The sequence below is a fragment of the Equus quagga genome, chromosome 6 (assembly GCF_021613505.1).
Source record: "Equus quagga isolate Etosha38 chromosome 6, UCLA_HA_Equagga_1.0, whole genome shotgun sequence".
NCBI lineage: Eukaryota > Metazoa > Chordata > Mammalia > Perissodactyla > Equidae > Equus > Equus quagga.
This window is the reverse complement of record NC_060272.1, coordinates 118,113,215-118,125,753: the sequence shown is the minus strand read 5'-3', so window position 1 is coordinate 118,125,753 and position 12,539 is coordinate 118,113,215. Positions and strand designations below refer to the sequence as shown.

The 12,539-nt window shown below is 38.9% G+C and overlaps 1 protein-coding gene across 2 annotated transcripts in view; it reads right to left on the bottom strand.

Annotated features, from left to right (window-relative positions):
• The window catches only part of SH3GL2 (SH3 domain containing GRB2 like 2, endophilin A1), a 197,945-nt gene that overhangs the window by 68,342 nt on the left and 117,064 nt on the right, over window positions 1–12,539 (bottom strand). The gene's annotated exons all lie outside the window — the stretch shown is intronic.

Genomic DNA, 12,539 nt, shown 5'->3' with positions numbered 1-12,539 from the left:
GGACATAGGGCAGACATAAAAAATTTCCCTAAGTCACACACAGATCCATCAGCAAAACGCTGAAGCCTTACTGACTCAAGGGGTTTAAGCACAACTTTTGACCAAACACTGGCCAAACAATAAGCCATTCTAACCTAGGAAGAAATCAGGAAGTCAGGCTTAAAAATAAAATCACCTTCAGGGGCCAGCCCCGTGGCCGAGTGGTTAAGTTTGCACTCCGCTTTGATGGCCCAGGGTTTTGCGGGTTTGGATCCTGCGTGCGGACCTGGCACCACTCCTCAAGCCATGCTGAGGCAGCGTCCCACAAAGAAGAACCAGAAGGACCCACAAGTAAAAAAATATACAACTATGTTCTGGAGGACTTTGGGGAGAAGAAGGAAAAATTTTAAAATCTTAAAAAAAGATAAAAATAAAATCACATTCAGCCCTCATGGTCTGGAAGACTGTGTGCACAGCCAGTGCTGCACCATCTCTGGAGAGACCGGAGAGAGGATCTCTGAATTGCTAGACCCTGGCTAAAAATGGGGGCAAATCATAAATTCCCTGAACTGTGAAAGCAGTCTACAAGCCACACCCACAACCGACTGTCTAAGGCAGCTTAAGCACAAACTTTGATCAATAACTCGTTTATGTAGATCCAGGGAAAACCCCTAGGAAGCCAGGCTAAAAGATAAAAACAAGAAAAATAAAATCTGAGCAGGAAAGTCATAGAGTACATAATGTGAGGAAAACAGACTTCACAGAATTAGTTCAGCCAAGTCACTAAAAAGAAAAACAAGTGACCAAACAAACAGCAGCTTCAACAAACTGCCTCCAAAGTTGGGGGTGGGGGAGTCAGTATTCAGAAGGACTACAATATTTCACCTAAAATGTGGAGTTTTCAACAAAAAATTATAAAACATGTAGGGGCCAGCTCCGTGGCTGAGTGTTTAAGTTCGCGCGCTCTGCTGCAGCGGCCCAGGGTTCGGATCCTGGGCGCGGACATGGCACCGCTGGTCAGGCCACGTTGAGGCGGCATCCCACATCTCACAACTAGAAGGACCTGCAACTAAGATATACAACTATGTACCGGGGGGCAGTTTGGGAAATATAGCAGGAAAAAAAAAAGGAAGATTGGCAACAGTTGTTAGCCTAGGTGCCAATCTTTAAAAAAATAAAAAATAAAAAATAAAAAAAATTATAAAACATGTAAAAAACAAAAGACAAACCAAAACCCAGAAAAGTATAATCCATACACAGGAAAGAAACAGGCAATAGAAACTAACAGCTGACCAGAAGTGAGATTAATAGACAAAGACCTGAAAGCAGCCATTATAAATATGTTCAAAGAACTAAAGGAAACTATGCTTACAGAATTAAAAGAAGGTATGATGACAGTGTCTTATCAAATAGAGGATATCAATAAAAAGACAGAAATTGTAAAACAAAAAACAAAAAATACTACATGGAAATTCTGAAGTTAAAAAGTCCAGTGAGTGAAATGAAGAACTCACTAGGGTGGCTCTGCACTAGATGGGAGCTAGCACAAGGAAGAATAAGCCAATTTGACAAGAGATGAACAAAGAATGTGCAATCCAAAGAACAGAAAGAAAACAGAATGAAGAAAAAATCAACAGCCTCAGAAAGGTGGGACCTATTAAGTGTACAACATATGCATAATGAAAGTACCAGAAGGAGAGGAGAGAGAAACAGAAATATATACAACGAAATAATGGCTGAAAACTGCCCAAATTTGATGAAAAACACTAATCCACGCTTCTAAGAAGCTCAATGAAGTCCAAGTAGGATAAATACAAAGGGAACCATGTCCAGACTCATCAAAATGTTGAACGCCAAAAATAAACTGCTGAAATCAGTAACAGAAAAACAACTTGTTTCATTGTAGTATAACGGAACTACAACAAAATTAACAGCTGACTTCTCATCAAAAACAATGGAGGCCAAAGCGCAGAAAGACTCAGGAAAAGACATGCAAGTTTTGATCGTGGGAGAGAGAAAGACCCAGAAAAAATATTGTAGAAGAGTCTTCACAGGCAGTAGGAATCCTCTGGCAAACAGAGGAAGAATGCAGAAGAATATGAAGAAAAATAAAAATCTTACTTGTTAAAAGATTTTACCTAAAACCTGCCTTTTCATGAAAGGTACTAGAGAAAATATCTCATGTAGGTGGTTTGAAAGTGTATAAATTAACAGCTCTTTCATCTCAAAAGATGGTTCAGATACATTTGTCAACCTGACCTGTCAGTGAGCCATTCTGTGTTTAGGCTGATGTATGAAAGATGCATAGAATCATCTGTTAATTCTCAGAAAGAAGCGACTAAATTATTATTAACAGCTTATAAACATGTATAATGTGGGTGATATTGAAGGCAAAAGTAATGTGAGATTAATCACCTAAGACATCCAGAGAATTTATTCATTCATATTTTTTTATTGAAAATATAAGATTTCAAAGTTTGTAAAACTAGTGGGCACAGTCAGGAGAAATGCTAGAAGGCTCCCTGAACACTGATTATTAGTGCTGCAAAGCAGCAATATAAGAAATATATAAGGTGAGAATTTGAAGGTACATTATGAAAACTTTGATACAGAAATAACAAAAACGAAATCCACAGAGACCATTTATTTACACCACTGCAATAAGCTTGCTTTGGCTCTCGGAAAACATTGGGTTGTGGCTTTTTTGCTGTGTATTTTAAATGTGTTTTACTGTGCTGTTTATCTTTTACCATTGAAGCAAATTTACTAATCAGGCCCTGGTGATTTAGATAAAAGACATCTGTGAGAGGAAGGGGCATGGGGCAGCAGGGAAGCCCAGCTAATGAGCTAACTCAGAACCTGCTAATTACATTTAGAGCGCCCTGCGTACCCTCTCTCACCTACACCCACCACTTCCCACTGGAAGCTAGTTGTTATCATCAGATTTGGACACATATTACTGACCAAAGAAAACGGCTAATTTACAAAGAAAATAAGTGGCGATGGTAGCGGCCCTATGAGACAGTGAAAGGAAGTGACCCAGAGGTGTGTAAATTCTGATGAGTCATTTGGTAATAGAAGGAATTTTCGTAAACCAACATTTCATTGCACATTCAAAAGCCAACCAGTTAAATTACAAATACAAAACAAAACAAAACAAAAGAATATTTTCAAAAGGAAAGAAAGCTCATGATGGCATGGAAAAATGTTTTTTCTTGAATAATGGATATTAACTATACTCAGTAAGCTCTTGTCCAACACAGAGAGGATAACAGCCATATATCTATGAGAACCCATAAGTTGGTATTGCATGTAGGAAAAACTGTCATTTGTTTAAAAGTGGAGACTAAGAAACCTCACTAAATAGAAGATTTTCACGATCACACTTGCCTTCTCTTGGCAGGTACGGGTCAGATCTGAGGGTAAACGAAATAAAGAGAGGAAGCCTGAAAAGCCACACTTCCTAGATACGGGTCCTGCCACTTCCCAGTTATGTTGTCTTGGGCAAATGTTTCACTTTCTCTCTTCTCTGAGATTCCTCATCTAAAAAAACAGAATCTACAGATTGCGCTTCCAAGTGCATATGGAAACTGGGGAAGAGTGAATCCTTAGCTACTATTATGAACATTCTATACGCATCTTGGGCTACTGTTCATTTGACCAGCGGTAAAAACCCCACTGACTAAGAACCTCATGAAAACCATCACTTCATGAGAATTTCTTTTTTCCTTTTAAAGGGTCAGGAAATCTGGCCCTTCCTAAGCAGAGCATTAAAAAATAACCATTAACCAAGTATTTCTATTTCCCAGTGCTTTTTCTGGTTGCCTCCTCTACTGCTCCCCTCCCTTGATGGGTTCATTGCAGCGACAATTAGTGCATCAGAGATGCATCAATGCAAAAAGGTCTGCTAACTTTTGGAGGGCTGTTCACCATTCCTATTCAAAAGACCTTCCATTTTCATACTGTAGACTTTTAAAGTAGATAAAAATTTGCTTTGTCTTTTTTCCAGTTAAGTTTGAATTATGGTGTAGTAACTAGAAATATCCTTTATATTGCTGTGTTTGATGGGCCATGCCCTCCATAGGATGGTTGTAAAGATTAAATAAGCATCTAGGGCCAAAATCAAAACTAAAAGCCATGTGGTCAGTCTAACCAAAGTGCCAATCTCAGGTGGCTGAACAGACTGAGGTGCAGAACCCAGGCAAGTGAAAAAGAAAGAGGAGAGCCAGAGGACTTAGAGAGGAGTACCAATGTGGCCTGAGATACAGACATCGTTTTGTTACCAGTCTTCCAGAAAAAATTCCCACCTCATATTTAACACAGTTCTACCCTGCTCAACCACACACTGCCACTCAATCTCATCAAAATGTCTCTTCTAGAAGACAGTGTAGCGATTACTGGAGCAAACATTAACCGTATACAGTGATCACATTTTGGTGGCTCACCTACGAAGGGGTCATAGTACAAACGGACACCACAGCTCATAAACTAAGAACTACCAGTTTAGATAGCTACACATCTTTAATCCCCAAGATCATCAGGCTTTTTTTTTTAAGTTAAATTTTAAAAACTGAGTATTAAGTCCTTTATTTTTATTTTTCACATTTCCTCACCCCGTTTCACCTAAAGTATCAAAAGATTGCTGGAAAGTCAATTTCTTGTTTCTTTTGTCCTCGTCCCGCTCAAAAGAGGCAGAACACCACACAGTTAATTCATATTCAGGTTAATCTCTTTTCTGCATCATGTCTTGATACCCAGCTAATTTTTTTGTGAGAAGAGACGCTGCTAAAATTATAATTTGAGAGACAAGCAGAATAAATTAAAATATCCTTCCTTCTGTTGATAAACTACAAATTCATATCTACTTTGTCAATGATTTGGTTTGTTTTGGACAACTTTACAAATAAGATACTCAACAAACTAAAAATATGTGGAAGCTCTTGTAAATAAGTAATAGAAATAAAAAGAAATTCTACTTATCAAAAATATATATGATTTACAGTTTATTACACACAGGTGAAACAAGAAAAGAAGTGTAGAAAGGATTCTTCACACCGTACTTCATATATCTATAAGGACAAGGGCATTAAAACTTTCAAATATACTGGGAAAGACAGGTGTCTGGCTCCAAAAGCTTAACTTATATTCCAGGTAAGATCTTGTTCTTTCCTCATATTTTTAATTTGCCCTAAATTTGGCAGATAATGAAAACATTGATTGGAAATAGGCCTGGAAACAGCTCCTACAGTCTAAAAATAGTTAACTCATGGGGCTGGCTGGGCGGCGTAGTAGTTAGGTTTGCACGCTCCACTTTGGTGGCTTGGGGGCTTGCTGGTTCAGATCCCAGGCACAGACCTACACACTGTTTATCAAGCCATGCTGTGGCAGGCATCCCATATACACAAGAGAGGAAGATGGGCACGGATGTTAGCTCAGGGTTGATCTTCCTCAGCAAAAAGAGGAGGATTGGCAGCAGATATTAGCTCAGGGCTAATCTTCCTCAGGAAAAAAAAAATAGTTAACATATATACAATGCTTAAAGTTTAGAATCTTAGTTAGGTTAGCCACTTTGGAAAGTAAATAACATTCCACATATTTAATGCTAAGACAGGAGAAAATAACATTTGCTATGACTGTGGAAGGCAAAATTGATTTTCAATTAGTTTTACAAACAACCTTGAATAAGGAGATTGTATTACCCAAATTGTACTTAGTATGTTTAAAAGTAACCCACTGAAAGCCATGGAGCCACCCTGGCTAAACCAGGGTAGATAGGTATCTTAAGGCTATACTGAAGATTCTTTGAGAACAGAAATATCTAATTCATCTTTTTGACTCCTCATGTTATAAATTCCTAGTAAAAGCAGACCCTTGGGGGCTGGCCCCATGGCCTAGTAGTTAAGTTTGGTGCACTCCACTTCAGAGGCCAGGGTTCAGTTCCCAGGACTGGACCTACACCACTCATCAGCGGCCATACTGTGGCAGTGACCCACATACAAAATAGAGGAAGACTGGCACAGATGTTAGCTCAGGAGGAATCTTCTTCAAGCAAAAAGAGGAGGAAGACTGGCAACGCATGTTTGCTCTGGGTGCATCTTCCTCAGGGGGAAAAAAAGAAAAAGCAGACCCTCAGAAGTTGGTGGAGCCAAGGATGGAAGAACAAATACAGGTTCAGAAGCAGGACAAGAAAATCTACTACCCTCATATCGCAGGCCCACTCTCCCACCAATGTTTCTCAAAGCAGGACCCACCTGTACTAGAATTATCCAGAAGCTAATTTCAAGTACACTACAGCTCCCCCATCCTCACCAAATGGCTGAATCAGAATATTTGCAGATGGGGTCTGGGAAGCCACATTTTTAAAACACTCCCCAAATATAAGAAACGCTGCCACATTGCAAGCCCTCCCAAACCCTGACCTCAGCAGCATGTCACATCGATTTTAGTTCTTCCTCTTAACTTCATATATTATATTGTTGGCAACGTAATGAAGCGCCTGAAAATCACGATGAGAAATTCCAACACCCTGTGAGGGAGGCACTAACCCAGAGCTACAAAATCATCATTTCTGAATTTTGCCACTGCTTTGTTCTAAAAGCTGTTTTCTGTTTCTGCATATGGTACATGCTGAAGTATTATCATCGCCATCTGCAGTTTTAAAGTGTTAAACAATAAAGCATCAGTATTTACAGTGCCCCTAGCTTACAAGAAGATCTGAATTCATATAAAAATTCACTGAGTACAAGATGTCTTTTATAAGAGCTGAGCCCAAATAACCGGCAATAGCAGGAGGAAAAATGAACTTACTGGCATGTTTCTACCCCCTTGTGGACAGCATCACATATCAAAACTCATTAATTATGTGGAACCCAGAGGTTTCAAACAGAACCTTAAAACTGAAAAGGTCAGAGGCACAACAGGCTTCAGAAAAAATAATGGGGACAGATCAGCTGTTAATACATCTTTGACTATAGCTAATAATACCAAACACATTTATGGTCCTTTATGGTAGTATAGGCTACACTTTAGATATCTTAATTAATTTGATCTTCTCTCAAATCCTGTGAAGGGCCCAGCACACTTTGATTTCTATTAATAGGCATTTTTCTCTCTCTGCTGCATCATTTGACTTCTCTTCCCCAATGAGTTTCTGAGAGGCAGAGACAGCATATTCTCTTCAGCATCTTAGCATCTGGCCTGGGGTCTCACTCATTAAAGAAGGCACTCATAGGGGCTGTCCCGGTGGCGCAGCAGTTAAGTGCCCACATTCTGCTTCGGCAGCCCAGGGTTCGCTGGTTCGGATCCCAGGTGCAGACATGGCACCACTTGGCAAGCCATGCTGTGGTAGGCATCCTGAATATAAAGGAGAGGAAGATGGGCATGGATGTTAGCTCAGGGCCAGTCTTCCTCAGCAAAAAGAGAAGGATTGGCAGCAGTTAGCTCAGGGCCAATCTTCCTCAAAAAAAAAAAAAGAAGGCACTCACAGATACAGAAATGCTTTTTCTTAAACAAATACCACATTCCAGAGATGGGACAACTGACTCTCAGAGAGATCAAGAGATATTCACCCTGGAGAGATGACTTGGGAAGGAAGCAGGCAATAAGCCCTCAAATACGAGTGGGGCTATTTTGTGGAAAAGAGATTAGACTAATTTCAAATGACTTCACTGGACAAATTGAGATGGAAGTTAGCAAGAGAGAAATTTCAGCTCATATAAGAAAGAAGTTTCGAGCCATGAGAAATATCTAAAATAGAAAATATGCTCTTTAAAAAGGAGAGTTGTCCAGGGTCGGCTCAGTGGTGCAGCGGTTAAGTTCACACGTTCTGCTTCAGCGGCCCAGGGTTCGCCAGTTCAGATCCTGGGTGTGGACATGGCACTGCTTGGCAAGCCATGCTGTGGCAGGCGTCCCACATATAAAGTAGAGGAAGATGAGCACGAATGTTAGCTCAGGGCCAATCTCCCTCAGCAAAAAGAGGAGGATTGGTAGCAGATGTTAGCTCAGGGCTAATGTTCCTCAAAAAACAAAAAACAAAAAAAAAGGGAGAGCTGTCCAACATGTGAAAGTATAGGAGAGATGGTGCAGAAAGAGTTTTTTGCAACAGTTGCAGGATCAACCAGATAACCTGTAAAGTTCTGTCCAACTAGGAGGGTCCATGAATCTGTCCCTTGAGACAGCTTACACAGCTGGTAATCGGTAGAAAGAAGATGAGACTCTCAGCCTTGTATCTGTTTCCACTGGACCACAATGGATGCCTTTGAAAAACACTTAGCTAACAGGTTCTGACAATTCAAAAAGCATCCCATTGGACTTCACCTCCAGGGCAAGATGGAGTAAGAAGGACTGATTCATGTGTGTGCATGCATAAGTACGCATGTGTGTAAGAAACAAGTTTGAGACTGGGCATCAGAAAACAAAAGACAGTGATCCCTGACTGGCAGGAAACAAATGAGATGAACCCTAAAACCGTCCCAACTTACTGATTTGAGAGATTTTCCAGGCCATAACACAAGGAGGGAAAACACAGCTGAAGTATCGGAGATCAGAGTTTGAAGACAGCAAGGTGGCTAGAATTCAGAAGACAGAGTACCAGAGTGGAAAGAGCCGTACAGATGCAGAGAGAGAGAACCTCACAGGTCTGGAGAGCCCGCTTGACTATTCAACAGAGTACTGATCAGTGCGAGCATGTGAGGAAACTAACCAGGACAGCAGAAAGAATCATCCAAGAAGATTAGAGGGAACAGCGCCCAACATGCACGTGGACCAGGAATAGTGCCTATTCTCACCAGATATATTGGAAAACCACAGCTGACCCAGCACTGAGTGGAGAACTCAGAGAGGTCTCTCCTCAGCAACAGGACGTGAGCTGATTTAGCTACAGACCAAATGCTGCGCTGGTGCTCCCCAGCAAATCTTAAACACAAGACCCAAAAGGATAAAACCATTTCCAAGTAATTCAGCTGTGCCCCAGAACTAAGGTCAAGAATTTTTATAGGAATATATAGGAATATAAAAACACCCAATAAGGTAAAATTTACAATAACACAACCAAATATTATCAAACATGTAAAGAAGGGGGAAACAAACCATTATGAGAAAAATCAACCAATTCAATCCAACCCAGAACTCACACAGATGATAGAATTAGTTGACAAGGACATTGCAACAATTCTAATTGTATTCCATATGTTCAAAATGTTAAATAAAGACATAGAAGATACATATATGATGCGAATCAAATTTCTAGAGATGAAAACTACAATGTCTGAGATGAAAAAATACACTGGATGCATTAATAACAGAAAATATTGCAGGAAAAAAGATTATTGAAATTTAAAATATAGCAATAGAAACTATCCAAAAACGAAACAGAGAAAAATGAATCTAAAGAAAAAAACAAAAGAAATGAGCATCAATGGAGCAGAGTGACAACTTCAAGTGAACTAATATAAGGATAACTGGAGTTTGAAAGAGGGAGGAGAGTTGGGGGGTGCAGAAAAAAGATTTGAATAATGGCTGAAAATTTTCCAAACTTGAGGAAAACCATAAAGCCATAAATCCAAGAAGCTCAATTAACTATAAACATGAAAAATGTGAAGAAAATTGCACCAAAGCAAATCACAGTCAAATTGCTCAAAAACCAGTGATAAAGGAAAACATCTTACAAGCAGGCCAAAGGAAAAACGGCATGCTACATACAGAGGACTAAAGGAATAAAAATTCTCATTGACAGCATAAATAATACAAAACAAAAAGATTGTGCAACAACATCTTTAAAGGACTAAAAGGAAAAAAAGCCAACCAAAAATTCTATAACCAGTGAAAACACCTTTCAAAAGGAAAGGCAAGATAAAGACATTTTCAGACATATGGAAACTGAAATAATCCATCACCACAAGAACCTCACTAGAAGAAATGTTAAAGGAAATTTTTCAGGGAAAAGAAAAAATGATACCAGATGGAAATCTGGATATACACAAAAAATGAAGAGCAAAGAAAATGTTACATGGTTAAATACACAATATTTTTAAATTAGTAACATTTATTTAAAAGATAATTGTTTAAACAAAAATAATTATGTGTTGTGGGATTTATAACAGCTAAAAGTAAAATATTTGGCAATAATAACATAAAGGCTAAGAGGGGGAGAAATGGAAGTATACTGCTACAAGTTTCTTATACTACATGTAGAAGAGTAAATATCACTTGAAGGTATACTGTGATAAGTTAAAATGAATACTGTATACTACCTAAAACTACTGAAATTACAAAACAAATAACTATGGCAAATAAAACAAGGGAGATAAACTGGAATGATAAAAATGGCACAAAAAAGGCAGGAAAAAAGAGGAAAAGAGAAGAAAGAACAGATGGAACAAACAGAAAGCAAAGAGCAAGATGATAGATTTAAACCCCAATTAAAAGGTAGAGATGGTCAGATTGGATAAAAGACTAAAACATAATATTCGCTTACAAGAAACACACTTTAAACATAAGGACGCTAACAGGTTAAAAATTAAAGGATGGAAAAGATACACCACACAAATGGAAAGCTCTACTAACAGCAAAGAACACAGATTTCAGAGCAAAGAATACTACCAGAGATAAAAAGGTTATTTCAGAATATTAAAGGGTCAATTAATCATGAGGCTGTAACAATCCTAAATATTTATGCCCCGATAATGGATCTTCAGATGTATGAAGCAAAAATAGAAAAACAAGTAGAAACAGACAAATCCAAAATTAAAATTAGGGAATTCAGTATCCTTTTCTCAAAAACTAACAGAACAAGAGGACAGAACATCACCGGGTATATAGTAAACTTTAACTACCCTATCAACCAACTTGGCCTGACTAACATTTACAGAACACTCCACCCAACAAAAACAAAACACACATTCTTCTCAAGTGTACATGAAACATTTACCAGGACAGACAATACTCTTGGCCATAAAAGTAGTCTCAGTTTACATTTAAAGTGATTCAAGTCAAACAAAGTATATTCTCTGACCACAATGGAATCAAATTAGAAATCACTAAGCAAAAGATCTCTGGAAAATCTCTCAATATCTGTAAAGTAAATAGTTGCCAAACCATAAAAAAAAAAAAAAAAGAAATCCAAGGGAAATTAGAAAGTATTTTGAACCGAATAAAAATATAACATATTAGGGGGGCGGCCCCATGGCCAAGTGGTTAAATCCACGCACTCAGCTTCAGCAGTCCAGGGTTTCACCGGTTCGGATCCTGGGCATGGACATGACACCCCTCATCAAGCTATGCTGAGGCGGCGTCCCACATGCCACAATTAGAAGGACCCACAACTAAAAAGATACACAACTATGTACCAAGAGACTTCAGGGAGAAAAAGGAAAAATAAAATCTTTAAAAAAAAATACAACATATCAAAATGTATAGGGCAGCACTTAAGCAGTATTCAAGGAGAAATTCATAGCACCAAACAGCTACGTTAAAAAAGAAAAAATGTCTCAAATTTAAGAAACCAGAAGAAAAGCAAATTAAAGCCAAAGTAAGTAGAAAAAAAAAATAAAGTTCAAAGCAAAAATCAATGAAATAAAAAGAAGAAAAACAATAGAGGGGCCAGCCGGGTGGCACAGCGGTTAAGTTCAAAAGTTCTGCTTCGGCGGCCTGGGGTTGGCCTGTCTGGATCCCAGACGCGGACATGACACGGTTTGTCAAGCCATGCTGTGGCAGGCGTCCCACATATAAAGTAGAGGAAGATGGGCACGGATGTTAGCTCAGGGCCAGTCTTCCTCAACAAAAAGAAGAGGACTGGAGGAAGATGTTAGCTCAGGGCTAACCTTCCTAATAAAAAAACAAATTTAGATCTATCCTTAATTTTCTGAGGATACTCCATACTGCTTTCCATAGTGGCTGCACCCGTTTGCACTGCTGGGTATTTATCCAAAGAACTTGAAAACACAATGGCATAAAGATACTTGCACCCCTATGTTCATTGCGGCATTATGCACAATAGCCAAGACATGGAAGCAACCTACGTGCCCATCAAGGGACGAATGGATAAAGAAGATGTGGTATTTATACACGATGGACTACTACTCAGCTATAAGAAATGATGAAATCCGGCCATTTGTGACAACATGGATGGTCCTTGAGGGTATTATGCTGAGTAAAATAAGTCAGAGGGAGAAAGTCAAATACCATATGATCTCACTCATAAGTAGAAGATAAAAACGACAAAAAAACCCCACACACATAGCATTGGAGATTGGACTGGTGGTTACCTTTGGGGCGGGGGGCGGGGGGGGGGGGGAAAAGGGGGGATTAGGCTCACATGTGAAGGGATGGACTATAATTAGTGTTCGGGTGGTGAACATGATGTAATGTATACAGAATTTGAAATATGATGTACATCTGAAAAAAATAAAAATTAAAAAAAACAAATTTAAAAAACACAATAGAGAAAAATCAATGAAACCAAAAGCACATTCTTGGAGAAGATCAATAAAATTGATAAACTTCTAAGCAGGCCTATCAGGAAAAAAAGAAAGATGACACAAATTACCAATATTAGGAATGAG